This window comes from Alosa pseudoharengus, unplaced genomic scaffold (genome assembly GCF_046254945.1).
Source record: "Alosa pseudoharengus isolate Yale_2024_CS ecotype anadromous, Long Island Sound unplaced genomic scaffold, YU_APseudo_1.1 YU_APseudo_1.1_scf_5, whole genome shotgun sequence".
Lineage (NCBI taxonomy): Eukaryota > Metazoa > Chordata > Actinopteri > Clupeiformes > Clupeidae > Alosa > Alosa pseudoharengus.
In genome coordinates, this window is record NW_027468837.1 from 8,576,833 (window position 1) to 8,591,911 (window position 15,079).

At 46.8% G+C, this 15,079-nt stretch overlaps 1 long non-coding RNA gene across 1 annotated transcript; it reads left to right on the forward strand.

Moving 5' to 3' along the window:
• Positions 1–4,087: 4,087 nt before the first annotated feature.
• Positions 4,088–6,060, forward strand: LOC143104509 (uncharacterized). Its single transcript, XR_012983081.1, has 3 exons — positions 4,088–4,265; positions 5,266–5,556; positions 5,783–6,060. It is a non-coding gene; the product is annotated as an uncharacterized LOC143104509 (long non-coding RNA).
• Positions 6,061–15,079: the final 9,019 nt, after the last annotated feature.

Genomic DNA, 15,079 nt, shown 5'->3' on the forward strand with positions numbered 1-15,079 from the left:
AGTGAAAAACTGATAAAATTGAGTAGACTAATAGTAGCAAGACGCGTAGGTGGTGGTGAGAAGGAGGTGGTGTTGCAGCAGGAGCAACGCGCTCAACTGCTTCCGCAAGCCTCCCCAGATTATCGTCTGTGCGCCCGAGAGGCCGCAGCAGCACCTCCATCCAGCTGAGGCAGGCATGCCACGCCCCAAACACACCTCTGGTTAATTATGAGAATTAGTACAACCCCTTTGAACAACGCGCCCGACGAAATCAAGATGAATGTGGGCTGGCCACGCCCAAAAACATCTTTAAGCTTCGCGCCGGTGACCAAGCGTAAAATAGAGCCCAATATCACAAAAATTCGCTTCAAATACCTCCTCCCTCCTGTATGCATATCTGTGACCTGTTAAAATAAGATAGACGGTGTGTACAGCATATGTGAGTTTTGTCTGTGTGGACAGGCCTACAGTCTACATCAAGGTACAAGTCTGTTAAAAATCTCCTGGCTTTGCAAGAGTGTTTCAAATAACTTATGCACAAATATGTGGTTGTTTCATCATTATACTGTAATAGGAAAAAGGAAGTTAGAGTGAGGTTAAAAATAACAACATTCTCACTTTGACAGAGATACATCATCAAAAAAAGTGTTTTCTGTGTTTTCAGTATCAGAAACCAGGACATATATGTTGTAAAATGAAGTTGCTAGATCTTTTTTTATTATTCATGTCAGGGTGAATTTCTATCTGCACTTCCTGTTCTTGTTTAGTACAGTGTGGAAATCCCATCATGGTTAGGCCTAACATAAAGAGGTCTGTGTTTTCTTATGTCTTGAACGAAATGTGGGATTCACTATTTTGAGCTCACCCAAAATAAAACTTTCCTCTATCCATGATGCAGGATGCAGACTGCTCTTTTCCTGTGGTGAATACAAATATATACGTATACAGTGGAAGAGATATGAGACGTGGATTTGAGAAATGACCTCAGGACAGACTCAAACCGGGATCCTCGTGGATACTGGGCCATAAACCTCTGAAGTTTGCCTACAAATCGGACCCACACTTGCCATCCTTGACCATAGAAGGAGATCCTTATTGTAAAGTATCTCCAAAACACACGCAGCCGACACTGACAGTATACAGAGACGTCTTGATGGACTTTGAGAGGAAGGTGGCCTGCAATGCTTTGCCCCTTTGAGGAGGACTGGTTTGGAGCTCAGCAGTGCACTGAGCTGAGCTCACCTCACAGCATGGGAGAAGCCTCTCACTGCCTGCAGCATGGGGAGGCAGCTGTCCATACGCCATCTACTGGTTCAACTCCATCACTGCGGTTTACACCACTGATTTACCACCCTGAATTATTATACCTATCATTTACTCTATGACTTCTGGACATGAAAACAACGTCTAACAAACAGTGAATATGTCCCCAAGCAGTCAGCCTCTAGTTGGCTACCCTGGTCAGAGCACAGTGGCCTCCCTGCTCCTCATTTCCTGTTCCTGCACGTGCACCCTCACATGTATGACATTTACTTTTACTAATTTAGGAAACGCTTTTATCACAAGCCCCACATTCCCGGCTCTACAGTGACAACGGCTAACATATCGAAGGGTTTCACACTGCAGTTTATCGACTGGTGTGCTGATAATGATTGTGAACACACTAATCATTTTTCTGTTTTTTTCTGTATTGTGATTCTTTGGGATGTATAGTGCTTGGATTGTAATTGGGACTCCCCCTGGCCTGTTGGGGAACACTTGCTGTGTGTGGATCAAGAGGTGAACGGGTACTTTAAGCACGCCTATCCGGTGTCAAAGGTTAAATCGCCATAATCACATTGAAGAAGGGTGTCTTGCCCGAAAAGTCTGTGGGCCCAATTAAAAAGTTTTAAAAAAGAAGAGTGATATCCTTCATACACAAAGTTTATTTTTGACCCATCGAGTCAGTGCTAACATCTGTTTTAGCAGGGACATTCCATCTCTTCTCTCAAAGTGTACCTGTCGGCTATCTCCGCATCACGTCACTTGGAATGGGCAGGTGTGAAACCGGGTGCACATCCCCTGGCGTCCCGTTTCCTAAAGGGTGGATGCTACCTCAGGCTGCCCTCAACAGTGGCCTCGTGGGACTTCCCAATGGTGCTGAAAATCTCTCACTAATGCGCCCTTCGAGCCCTTAGATGATATTAAACTCAAGATGCTGTCCCTCAAAACTGCACTTTTACGGTCAGTCCTGACCTGACGGCCTTAGTGGTTAACTCAGCTTGTGTGCAGTTTGTGATTCAAAGGTTGTCTTACATCCTTACACTGAACAGCTGTTTATATGCTACGGGGCTCAGGCAGTTGGCTGAGCCCTTTCAAGGCTTTCTCACTGGCGGGTGGAGGCGATTTCACTAGTATACATCACCTTGGGTGTGCCTCCTCCCGAATATCTGAGAGCTCACTCCATGTGTAGCAACCCACCTCTTAAGTGGCTTGGAAAGGCATCTCTATCGAACAGATGTGTCTGAATGCGAGGTGGGCAACACCTTTGGCTGCTTCTGTAGCCTAGATGTGGCTAGCATGTCGGTTGGCTGCTTCTGTAGCCTAGATGTGGCCAGCATGCTCGGGAGCCCCCACTGTTCATTTCACGCCACAGCTCCACCACAGCTAAGACTCTCTCCCTGATCTACTCCGATGATGCCAGTATGTGCAACGCACTCCTATGGCAGACTCTACATATGCCCTGGCCTACATACTGTATACCACATGCACCCCTCTCTATTCACCCTCTGGTGCCCCTCCCTGGGTGAATGATAGCTAAATACCCACCCCCATCACCACCCAAGCATGCACACACACACACACACATACACACACACTCACAGTAAATACTCTCAGCTGTCTCCAACAAGTTTTTCTGAAAGGCAAATCCTACAACACAAAAATACTGTTTTTAATCATTTAAGTTTCAATTAATCATTGACACTGCCAAACGAAAATGATAAGCAATACAGCTAATGTACCATTTATTCAATCACATTAAAATGGCATACTGTATGTTGTAGGCCTATATAAATACCATTTATTCAATCACATTAAAATGGCATAGTTATATGATGTAGGCCTATATAATTACCATTTATTCAATCACATTAAAATGGCATAATTATATGATGTAGGCCTATATAATTACCATTTATTCAATCACATTAAAATGGCATAGTTATATCATGTAGGCCTATATAATTACCATTTATTTATCTCTTTGGAAAGCCATCATGACCGAGTCCTTAAACTGGTGTTTTGTGAGTACTGTTTCTCAGGCTAGTCTTTCGAATGTGTTTACCCCTCTGCCCAGTTGTGGTCAGGGTTTCTCACTTCTCTTTTGGCATTTCTAAAAGTGTTCAAACCTCAACTACATCTAGTGCTGATGCTGCTGGTAGTCATGCCACCCCAAGTGTGCTAGTTCCCTTTCATCATCTCGTGCTCCAGCTTGTCTTCTCTAAATACTCTTCAGAAGTTTTGAATAACTGAGAAATCTCCTATCACATAAAATCTTAACATTTTTAAAGTAAAATAGTGCAAAATTGATCATAAACATTATTAACCTGGTAAATTACTTACAACTGCAAACAGCTTATTTTGATTGGCTTGAAAGGCCCAATTTTTAGCAATCCTATTTCTTTTCAACATTAATTTGGCTAAGCCCAAATCAAAGGCTAGTTCATATAGAACTAGTTTTTGCATTTTTCTGTGAGGAAAATCTATTGGAGGTATCTATTAAATAAAATGGTTGGCCTGATAAACGTTCTTTTTGACCAAGCATTTATGCATGTTCATGTACTGTACACAACCAGCTTTGTAAATGAAATCTTGCTTCAATACTACACAGGCACTATATGTCTCCACTTGAGGTCAGACCACAGAATTCGGACCCAGAGTCGTAAATAAAGCCAATTCTGCAGAGTTAAGGGCCTGTGGTGTTAAGGACACGTTTTTAACCAGCATGGGGGAGTCTCCCTCTATTGAGCCCTCGATAGCAAGATAGCCCTCGTTACAGAGTTCAGCTGAAAGCAGAACTTTATTTGTGTGTCGCTCTCCTCAACCACTTATTCTGTGTGATGCAGAAGAAGAATGCATGAGAAGGAAGGATGTGACATCACCATGCTGTGTACGTGTATGACCATTAGAGCTGCCAACACCCTCGGTGTGTGTGAGAGAAACAAAGAGACAGCAAAGGCAACTATCAGTAAAAATGCAGTGGATTATTTGGCCTTTCTTCTGCTGCATGCTCAGAATTGCAACGGGTGAGTTACTACAACACCAGACTGAATTATGACTTTCCAAAATAGTCTCTTAATTCATCACTAGTCATTATCACATATGTCACTAGTCACATACATTTCATAGTGTATATTGCTGTGTTTACAGGGAGTGAAATCTCATCAAACCGTTTGTATTAACCACAGTAAATTGAATAAATAAATTACAGTTTTTCTCAATTACTAAGATACACCTAATGAAACTGGGATCCATTTGATCTTCATCTTGTCCTTCTTAGCACAGCAGAAATCATCACTTGCAAATATGTTAACACCTTTATTTATAACAACATAAATGTAATATCTTTGCATATCACTCCTTATTTATAAAAGATACCTCTGAGTCTGCACTGCTATTTGCAAGCATGGATCAAAGAGGCCAAAGGCACATAGAGTAATGAGAGTATCCTGGTGTTGGTTATTTGGAGAAGAATGCAGTAAAAAGTACAACATATAAGAGTCCAGAGTGCTTACTGTCTGTCAGTAAAAATGGGCATGTACTTTAGTTGAATGTAAGAATTAGTGTAGTCTAGGTGCTTACATGACAATGACAGTTACATCTTGGGAGGAAAGAATACAATTCATACTATGATATACTTGTTTGCCTATTTACACATACTATAACAATGTAAAACGTCAACAAATGACCCGGTTATCTAGCGAACATTCAGGTTGAACCTGCTCCATTTGTTGTAATGTAACTTGGTTGTCCATTATTGTGCAATAGTTTGAAAGCATTCACTGATTTGACCTCAAATTGTATTTGAAGGAAAGATTCTTCTGCTTCTATTGCATGTTTTAAATGTTTTGTACATTTTAAAGCTTTTTGCAAACAAATCATTTTAACCAGAGTTCTTCTGTTTAGGCCTGTGTTAGTTGAAAATGTGAAGTTCGAGTTGACAAAAGCATTCAAGCAATCTAGAAAAACTGTAAGAAATATTTGGATTTACAGGTGAGTAATCCAATATCTTTTGTGTTTCCACAGGCTGCAATCTGCTACATACGTACAGTATTGAAGTCCCTAAATATGTTGGTGAATCTGTTCTCCTGCCGTGCTCCTGTGCTGATCTCCAGGATAAACCTCAAAACTTCAGATGGTGGAAAAACACACACCAACAGATTTATCCCTTCAAATCTCTGGACAGGATTCACATGTTTAATCAGGATTCTCCAGGAAATCTCTCCCTGCTCATATCAGACCTGACTAAAGAGGATGAGGGAAACTACAGGTGTGAGGGCTGGGCCTCCTACAGAGACATCACACTTTGAGTTAATGGTAGGACATTTATTATGTAATAATATTTTAGAGAGAATTAACTATTTTACTGAAACAGATTCAGAATGACGAATGAAGGAGACTACTTCAGCAATACAATTTGTGTTGTAGTTCTATATGTTGTTATGATGTAGGCCTATGTGAAAAGAAGGGAAAAATGCTCATGACAAGGAACTGATCTATGTTGACTTTAGACAATATTTGATATGTGTCATGTTTCTTCCAGGATGCTCTCTAATGGAAAAGGACACAAGATTTGAGATTGTTCTCCTCTGCATGTCAAACCTGAGAGAGTGATATGGGATTTCATCAGACAGAGAGGGTCTCCAACTGGCTTAACCATTGAAGTACCCAGCACAAGTGGACCCTATAGAGGCAGAGTTCAGATGTTTAACCATCATTCACCAGGAAATGCTTCTCTGCTCATATCAGACCTGACTGAGCAGGACCAGGGATTATATAGGTGCCATCTTAAGGAAGAGGTCAGGAGTATTAACCTCCTGATCCAAGGTCAGCATTTTTCTATGTTTTATCATCTAATTATTGACGGTTTTAGTCATTACCATGACATCAGTGGTCCTTTCATTAAAATGTATTTTTTTATGTACCAGATCTTCATCCTATATTACCAGCAAGCGTGTCATCATCTATAGCAGGGCTATTCAATTAGTTTGTAATGGGGGCCAGTTCATGAAAAGCATCACAACTGAGGGGCCGGAGAAATGCGGCTTGAAATATGAGTAATCACATTAACAGCTGTAGCCTATATACAATGAAGTACAACAGCAGCAATATGGGTGTTCAAATGTTGTATTTTGTACATGCATAACAACATCATTAGCTGGTTGTTGGTGGCTAATATGGAATGAAATCTGTGATAACATAACACAAATGGAATCTGTGCTTTGCACAGTAAATGCTAGGTCCAAGATTTCCAGTGAGTACAAACAGGATTTCAAACACTGTTCAGGTGAATTAAATGTAATCAGTCGCATATGTAGCTCTTCTGACTTATAGGCCTACTTGTTACATTTGACGTTCCCACCATTTAAATGAGATGACCGTGACCTCTAGATTTTTTTTAGCAGTGGGGGCAGGCCAGTCATAATAGCCTAATAATAATAACACGGGGGTCCGGGGGTGTCTCCCCCGGGATTTTTTTATTTTCTGGTTGCTAATCACGCTATTTTAACATGTTTTGAGAGGGACAGGCCCATCTTTTTTCTGACGCCCCTCACGTTACCCCATGCTTAATGCTTGAATAAATGAAACACAGCCTACTGAACATGGGCATAGTTCACGATGACAATGAAAACGTTTAGCCTACTTGGTTTCTGACAGAAATTACGTTTTGTGCCAACATATTGTAGAAACACAACCACGGCTTTTATTTGGTAAACGGAGGTGCAAATCATCTCCTTTACGTTCTTTGGTTATTATAAAGTCTACGATTCACTTTAACGTTTTGCCGTCGCCACATTTAGGCTACAAATATGCAATTTACCTTCGTTAGGCTATCATAGCCTACTTTTTGCTTCGAATCGCAATCGAGTGCGCATTTAATGTAACATGCCACATGATTTCCAAGAGGCCTTTAGACAGGCTCATTTCTGACTTCACTAGACTATTATTGCATTTAAGACGTGAAGAAACGAAGGACATCGGCAATAGCCAGGCTATTGTCGTGGAAATTATCCACTTCCCGAAACCTCCAATCCAACTAGCACTCTGATGTCAAAGACCCGAAGGAGAACACCAAGACGAGAAATGCTGAAGACTGTTGATCCTTTATTCACCGTATTGCAGTGATGATACAATCCAAACAATGTCAGGACTGAACCGTCAGGCAAGAGAGTGATGAGTTGCAGCTGCTACCCCGATGAGATCTGATCTGAATGTGCCTGAGCTCTCTCTTTTATGCTCTCAGGGGCCTGAGAGGCGTTCCTATCATCAGGAACGTCACCAGGCCCCTTCTAGCCAATCAGAACGTTTTGGGACTTGAGATATTGGTGGAAACTCCTTCTCATACAAACATTAAAAAATGTGTGTTGCTAGGCAGAATACATGTGATCGATCAAGTTCTATGTGTAATCTGTTGCCAGGCAGGGTATGTTTTGATTTGGTTCTATGTGTCATCCCAACTTTGGTTTCACTTCCCCTCTCTGGAAGGTCCCTGCATCTCCTCTTCTGCTAGCCCCTTCTATTTATGCCCTTCTGGTAAGCACCTTTCTCTCCCAGGCCCTGTTTTTACTTTCACTCTTAGCCTTTGACAGCTCAGTCTCATGACTTCCAGTAAATGTTGCATAACAGTGGCACAAACAACACCTTTATAGTAAATGGAATGTTTCCAATAAACCAGCACACACACACAAGTATTATTATTATGTCTAGATAAAATCACCACATATTCCCCCCTTTGAGGCTAAATTAGCCTCACTATGCAGCATAAGCAGTATTTAAACACAGGAGTGTGCCATAACCTCTTATATATCGTCGCGACACCTCAGGCTAGATGCACATGAGCAAGTTACAGGGGAATAGTGTCTATTATTAAAAACCTAATGTTAAACATGAAACCTTAAACCTTATGTAAGAACTAATAAGAACGTGTCGGCATCACTGCCCTTATGTGAGTAAGTAATAACATTGGTAAGCAAACCCCGAACGCCCAGATCAAGTGACAGAAGGACCAATTACTCGTAAGAACGAGTTGTGAAATCTTCCCATTTATCGACTAAAACAAATGGCTGGGACCCGAGACGGATACGTCCCCAAAGTGACCTGAAACCTCACATATTTCAACCAGTCACTTTTTGCACACGAGGTTAAGTAAAACCCCATGCTTCATGGCACTCAATGCACTAGGTATGGTATCAGGCATTGGCGCAGCCTAATCCGTCACTCATCTATACCCTACGGGCGCAAGGTTATTCCGCAAACCTTATATATACGAGTAAATGATAAATCAGGAGCCCTGGACGCCCAGAGCAGGTGACAGAACGACCAATTCCTTGTTATGAACATATGGCTAGGACCCGAGACGGATTTGTCCCCAAAGCGGCTAATGTGCTAGTCACTTTGAGCATAAAAGAATTTTCATGCAACGGCCATCGGTGCCAAATCGGAGTTACATAACAACTTCATGATCCCACTCGTCACTCACCCATCCTTCTTCCAGGTATATGGCTCCTTAAGTAAATTCTTATATAGAGTATGTAAATGGTGTATATATGGCCCTTGTCTGGCCTTTACGCACCACCCCCCTTTGTTACTCGCAACGTCATCCCCTTACTCCTCCGGATTCCTCCGGGCATTCACACTAGCGTGAGAACGGGTGAGCGCGCCGGCCGCAGGCGCGCCACACCGAGGGGACGGGCCGCCAGGCTCTGCCTTAGGTTGCCCCTGCTGGCCATTGGGGTCGTACCCGTCCTCGAGCACTGACCGCGCCACACACCTGCCACGCCACTAGGCGGGCCAGGCCCGACGTACGGTAAGTTGGGGTGAGGTGAGCGCTTCTAGTAGCAAGCTTTGGTTATACCTGGCCGGGTTTGGATGGCCTTGCAGTTGAGGGCTAAACCTCATATAAAATTGAATCAAGATTACTTAATGCGACTTATTCGTGTCAGGTCACAGCCCATAATCCTACCTTTTACTCTGTCACCTGGGCGTGCAGGCATGTGTCTTGTGAATTACCTGTCAGTGTTGTGTAGGTGAGCGCGAGTCAGTGTGTGTGTGTAGAGATGGGTGACTCGCAGGACCCCACCTCTACTCGTACATGACCGGGAGAGGAAACTCCGGGGGAGGAAACTCCTGTTCCTGCTCCCGCTCCTGCTCCAGCATTCGAGCGAGGAAGTCGCTCTCCATTACATGACCCTCGTTGAACTCGTCTTCCATTATTCGTCCCACACTAGTTTGCACTAAAAGAATTCTCTCACTTTCATCCTCCTCATCCCATGGTATCATTACATTCTGGACCACGAGCTGTCTAGCAACCACCTTTGAGCAAACCTTTCCACAACATTGAGTAATACAGCAAAACATTCCTACCACTAAGGCTGCTCCTAGCAATAACTTCCCCAGAAATGCTACAATCTTACCCCCCCATGACCCAAAGGTGTCCGTCAGCCACCGGGTCACAGGGGCAAAGATTCCTGAGATATCCGGGATTCCATCAAACGTCAGTCCTCTTCCAGAGTTCTCGTGGGCTTCCTTGTTTACAGCCTTGAGTCTTTTCATTGCGTTTGTGAAGTCGTCCATGTTCTCGCCTTCACCTGGGACGTACGTACAACACGAGTCTGTTCCAACGATCGCGCACACTCCACCTTCCTTTGCTAGTATCCAGTCCACTGCTATCCTGGTTTCCATTGCCATTTTCGTGGTGGCGTTCAACCTCCTGTCAAACGCGTTAAACGCGTCTATAGTGGCATTCATGAACCGCAGGGCGTTGTAGTGGATGTAGTTGATCCATTGAACATTCTTGGCGATGCCTACGGATGCTCCGTAGAAGGGGAGGGCGGCTTCGAATCCGGCGAGTACCTCGTCCCGTGCCTTGAACTGTCTCGGGACGTTGTGGGGTTGTCCGAATATGTCCATATACACTCCATCATCAGCGTCTCTTCGGCTTCTCCTCAGGTTCCCTTTTATCGGCGTTTGCTGGTCGGCCCCTGGGCCGGTTGAGTTCAGTGTTGAGTTGCGTTCTGACCAAGGGACTATGTAGGTTTGCTGGGCCAGGGTGACCCTGGCACACTTTCCTCTCCAGTATTTTGGAAGGGTGTTTCGCAGTCCCCATCGTCTTCCACAGGCCCACCATAAGTCTGCCAGCGGAATATCCTGTTCGTACATCCAATTCACGCTCAGCATCGTGGTGTTTACTTCGACTCCAATCCTCTTCCCGTTGTCGCTGCTTTCTACCAGGCGAAACGAGAGGCTGTTGGATTCGTGGACCCACTTTGCTGCACAGCGTCCTTCAAATGCTCCTACATCCTTCGCGCCCCCCCTGACTGTGCTTTCAGTGGGGTGTACTTCAAAGCATTCAAACCCTACGTCTTCTGGTATCTCATAAAGGTGGTGGGTTTTCCTTGCTACCCTGGCCCCCATGCCCGGGTAGTCTCTTCTACATCTTGCCTCATTCTCTTGGGTCTTGTGTGCCCTTTTCCCTTTTGTTTGCTCTGCATATAAGGGGCCTATACTAATCCACCCTTTCCGTAGCTCCTCACTTCCCAATCGTACAAGGCATCCGAAAGGAGAGAGTTTGTCTTCCTCGTATTGCCTTCCTGACTCTTGGTATACTACATCCTCTTCTCCAGTTCCTGGTGCTGGCAGTACTGTCAGCTTTGGTTTCACTGCCGAGCACACATAACACCCTCCTTCTGGTTTTACTGTCTTTGCTGTGTATTTGGCCCATTGCATCCATGAATTATTCTCCCAGGCGCCCAAAGCGCCCGTGGATCTTTTCCTTCTGTTCTTGGTTTGAGTCCCATTAACCTGTTCCTTTTCCAAGACCTCGGGAAGCATGCTTGTACTATTTACATTCTTGCTCTCATTTTTGCTTTGAGTCACTGCATTGTCCAGCACCGGGATGTATTCGTTACTCCCCGATGCTTCTGGTTCTGGTGTGTGTGTCTCATCTCCTGATCCTTCTATGTACAGAATATTGTCCGTGTCTAGGGCACTGTCGTTGAGCATCTCCTCTCCGTCTTCTCGCAGAGAGTCATTGGGGGTGGCAGTCTGCACCCCCTTCGTCGCTCTCGTCGTTCTCTGGGGAGCCCGGGAGGGGCCAGTCAAGGGCCTCCTCGAAGCCTCCAGTCCAATGGGTACCGGGGGAACTGCCCCAGTTGGTCCCCTGGAGAATTCGTCTTGTTTCCTGGCTGGTTCCTGGGCGGTCATCCCCGGAGTGGGGGCCGCCCGTGTCGTGCCCTGAGTCCGTCGGCCTCTCCACCACAGGCTCCGCAGGAAGCCGCGAGCCCTGCTGAGGAGGTGTCCGGGGGGGAGGCGTATGGACAGTGGGTAGTCTGAGCGCATCGAGGGCCTTGGCCATTTCTGCGGCAGCTTGCTGTGCTCCACTCTGGTCGTTGGCAGGGGCGTCGGCTGGGTATGGATAATCCCAGTCGGCGTAGAAGTCCCCAAAGTCGATGGTGTCGTTCCCTTGCTGGTGTGATGGTGGCGATGGCGGTGCTTCTTCTTCCGGCCTCGGCGCTTCTTCGGCGTCGTTTCCTGTGAGGTCGGGTGTGTCCGTGGCGTGAGAGCGGGCTGTAGGGTCGGCTGGTGGACCACCGCTGGTTGAGGCTGTGGCAGGTCTGGGTACTTGGGATTCGGGAGTGGCTCCCATCTCAGGTGGATGTCGCCTTCTCCTCCTCGAGCCTGGCTCGGCCCCAGCATCGCCAGCACCTGTAGGCACAGATAGGGGAGGGAGAACAGCAGGCACCCCAGGTACATTGCGCCCAGGGCCATCAGCAGGAGCCGGCAGTATCCTCCGCCTCGTACTCCTACGCGTACTCGGTCCTCCCCTTTGTTCCCCACCACCATCATCCTCCCCGGGGGAGTCTGGTGGGGGTCCTGGCGGGCTCTGGTCCCCGTCATCGTCCTCCGACTCCTCTGGACCTCTTGCTCCTTCTGGTGGCACCGCCCTGTAACAAGAGTTAAGGTGATACCACAAATCTGATCCTTGCACTCTTACCGCCCGGGGGGTAGCCTGGGTCACTCTGTAGGGCCCTTCTGCCCTGGGGTCGAGACACGACCTCTTAAACACCCTCAGGTACACCCAGTCTCCCACTTGGATCGGTCCTGGCTCAGTCCTCCGCTCCCGCGCTCTTTCTCTTCTCTTCTGCTCGTTGAAAACTGCCCTGTGAACTTGAGAAAGCTGTTTAATATAACTGCTCACCTCTTGTTCTAGAATTTCCAGCGGGGGCCTCTGATCCCCTCTGAACCGTGGCGTGGGCATCGCCCGCCCCGTCACCATTTCGTGCGGGGTCAGATGCGTGGTTCGATTTTTTTCACAACGCATTTTCATCAGCGCGATTGGTAGTGCGTCAACCCAATTTAGGTTTGGTAGATTTGGATCGTCGTGCGCGCTTCGGACGATCTTCGCTATTTTATTCTTCAGCGTTCCGTTCGCTCTTTCGACCATCCCCTGAGACTGTGGGTGGTAAACACAACCAAACCGAGTCTTGATGCACAGCGCCTGTGCAATCTTTTTCCATGTGTTGGCCGTAAACGCTCGGCCATTGTCGCTGCTGATTATTTCTGGGATCCCAAACCTGGGTATCACCTCCCTCGCTAGGAATCGAATCACCGTTTTCTCGTCCTGTCCTCGGCTTGGACAGGCTTCTACCCATCGTGAGTAGCGGCATATTATTACCAGTACGTGTTTGTACGTGTTCACCGTTCGACCCATGTCGATGTAGTCCATTACCAGGTGTTTGAACGGTCCCTCTGGGAGTGGCACGTGTCCCAGGGGCCGTGGTCCTATGCCTATTGTTATGTTGTTTCTGTAATTGTGTGTGGCACAAGTGTGGCAATTTCTTAACACGTAATTGATGCGATCTTGAAGGTATGGGGCCCAGAACCCCTTGTCAAGTATCTGTCGCTTGACCTCCCCCCTTGCGCAATGATCCACATCATGCGCATCATGAATGAGGAGATCAAGGAGCCCACTTGGGGCCACCACCCTTCCGTCATGACTCCTCCACACGCCATTCCTGCCTTTCGACGCACCTCTCTCCTCCCATAACAATGTTTCGGCCTGTGGAGCTGCATTCTGTGCGTCTTTAATAGCGCTAAGCGTGAGTAAAGGATCCACAATTCTAAAGGTTCGTTCGTCAGGCAAGGTTCGGACCACTGGGGCTTGTATCACTGTGTCGGTTGCTGTGAAATAGCGATCAATTACGCTCGGTGAGTATCTAGCTTCACAAGGCTTGTCGCAGCACTCAGGGCAATTGGCCCTCTGGCATAGCGCGCAACAGGCGGGATCTACCTGGTGCTCATGGTCGTCATCACACCATTGGGAGCACCACATACACGTATTGTAGGGGTAGGGGCATTTTGTAGGGCAAGGCATACTGTGCATCGCCCTGTTAAGCAGTATTTTGTGCGGCTCATTATCCTGTGGGGATTTAGGGGCTGTATTCAACTTCCTAGCCTCTAACGCCGCTTCCTTTGCTGCCTCATCCGCCTGTGCATTCCCTAGGGTAATGTAGTCCTGTCCCTTACAGTGCGCTTTGCATTTGCATATTGCGAGTGTTTTTGGACGCATCATGGCTGCTAACAACAACTGAATCTGCTCTAGATGCTGAATTGGGCTCCCATCCGATTTCTTGAACCCTCTCTGTTTCCACTGGGCGCCATGCACATGGCAAACATTGTGGGCATAGGCGCTATCTGTGTGTACGGTTGCATCCTGCCCTTCTGCTAAAGAGCATGCTGCTGTCAGCGCCTTTAATTCAGCTAGTTGCGCTGAACATGGTTGTGTGCACGGTTCGCTCATAACTGTCACAAAGGTTTCTGGACCTTTCATCTGCACTACGCTGAATCCTGCATGCGTCTTGTTGTCATAGTTATGGCTAGAACCATCCACAAAGTAGGTGATTCCTTGTCCTAACGGCTCACTCTGCAGGTCTTCCCTCAGCTTGGAGAAGGCGATTGAGTCCGCCACACAGTCATGTGGCTCGCCCTCATAATCAAGCGGGATGAGATCCGCCGGGTTTCCTGCCGTGTCGCATGCCTTTATAGTGACATCTGGGCAGAGTGACAGATTGTAGTACCTCAACTGCCTCTGAGGCGTCACGCAGAACTTCCCTTGTTCCACTAACTGCGCTATTGCGTGGCTGGTGTGTACCACCACTGGCCATCCCATGGTAATGTTGGAAGCTTTGACGTATGCCGAATACACTGCTTCAAGACCCTGGAAGCATGGTGGGTAGCCTTGGGCCACCGCGTCCAGCTTTGAGCTGTAGTAGGCGATTGCCTGTTTGCCGCGTCCATGACACTGTGTCTGTGCCACAATCGCGGTCATGTACGCGTCTTTTCCTGCTTCCTTCCTGACCGACACGTACAGATAAAAGGGTCTTCCGTAATCCGGCAGTGCAAGTGCAGGTGCTTGCTGTAGTTCTCCTTTGATGCGTTCAAACGCTTCATTTCCATCCATTGTCCATGTGAGACGGTTCCTCAGGTGGCTGGTTCCAGCTTGCACGATCATGGCTCGTAGTGGGGCTATCTTTTGTTCATAGCATTCCACCCAGTCGCTGCTGAAACCTATGAGTCCAATGAACGACATCATTTGCTTTACTGTGTTTGGCTTCGGTGCCTTGGTAATTGCTTCAATGTGTTCTGGGGCGATGCCCTTGTGCCCATGCGAAATTCGGCGACCTAAGTAGATCACCTGGGGCTGTGCAAACTGTAGCTTCTTCCTCGATGCTTTGTACCCTCCTTCGGCCAGAACGGTCAGCACATGGACCGTATCCTTCTCACACGTTTCCTGGTCCGGGGAGCATACCAAGACATCGTCAACATACTGCAGAATCGTGCT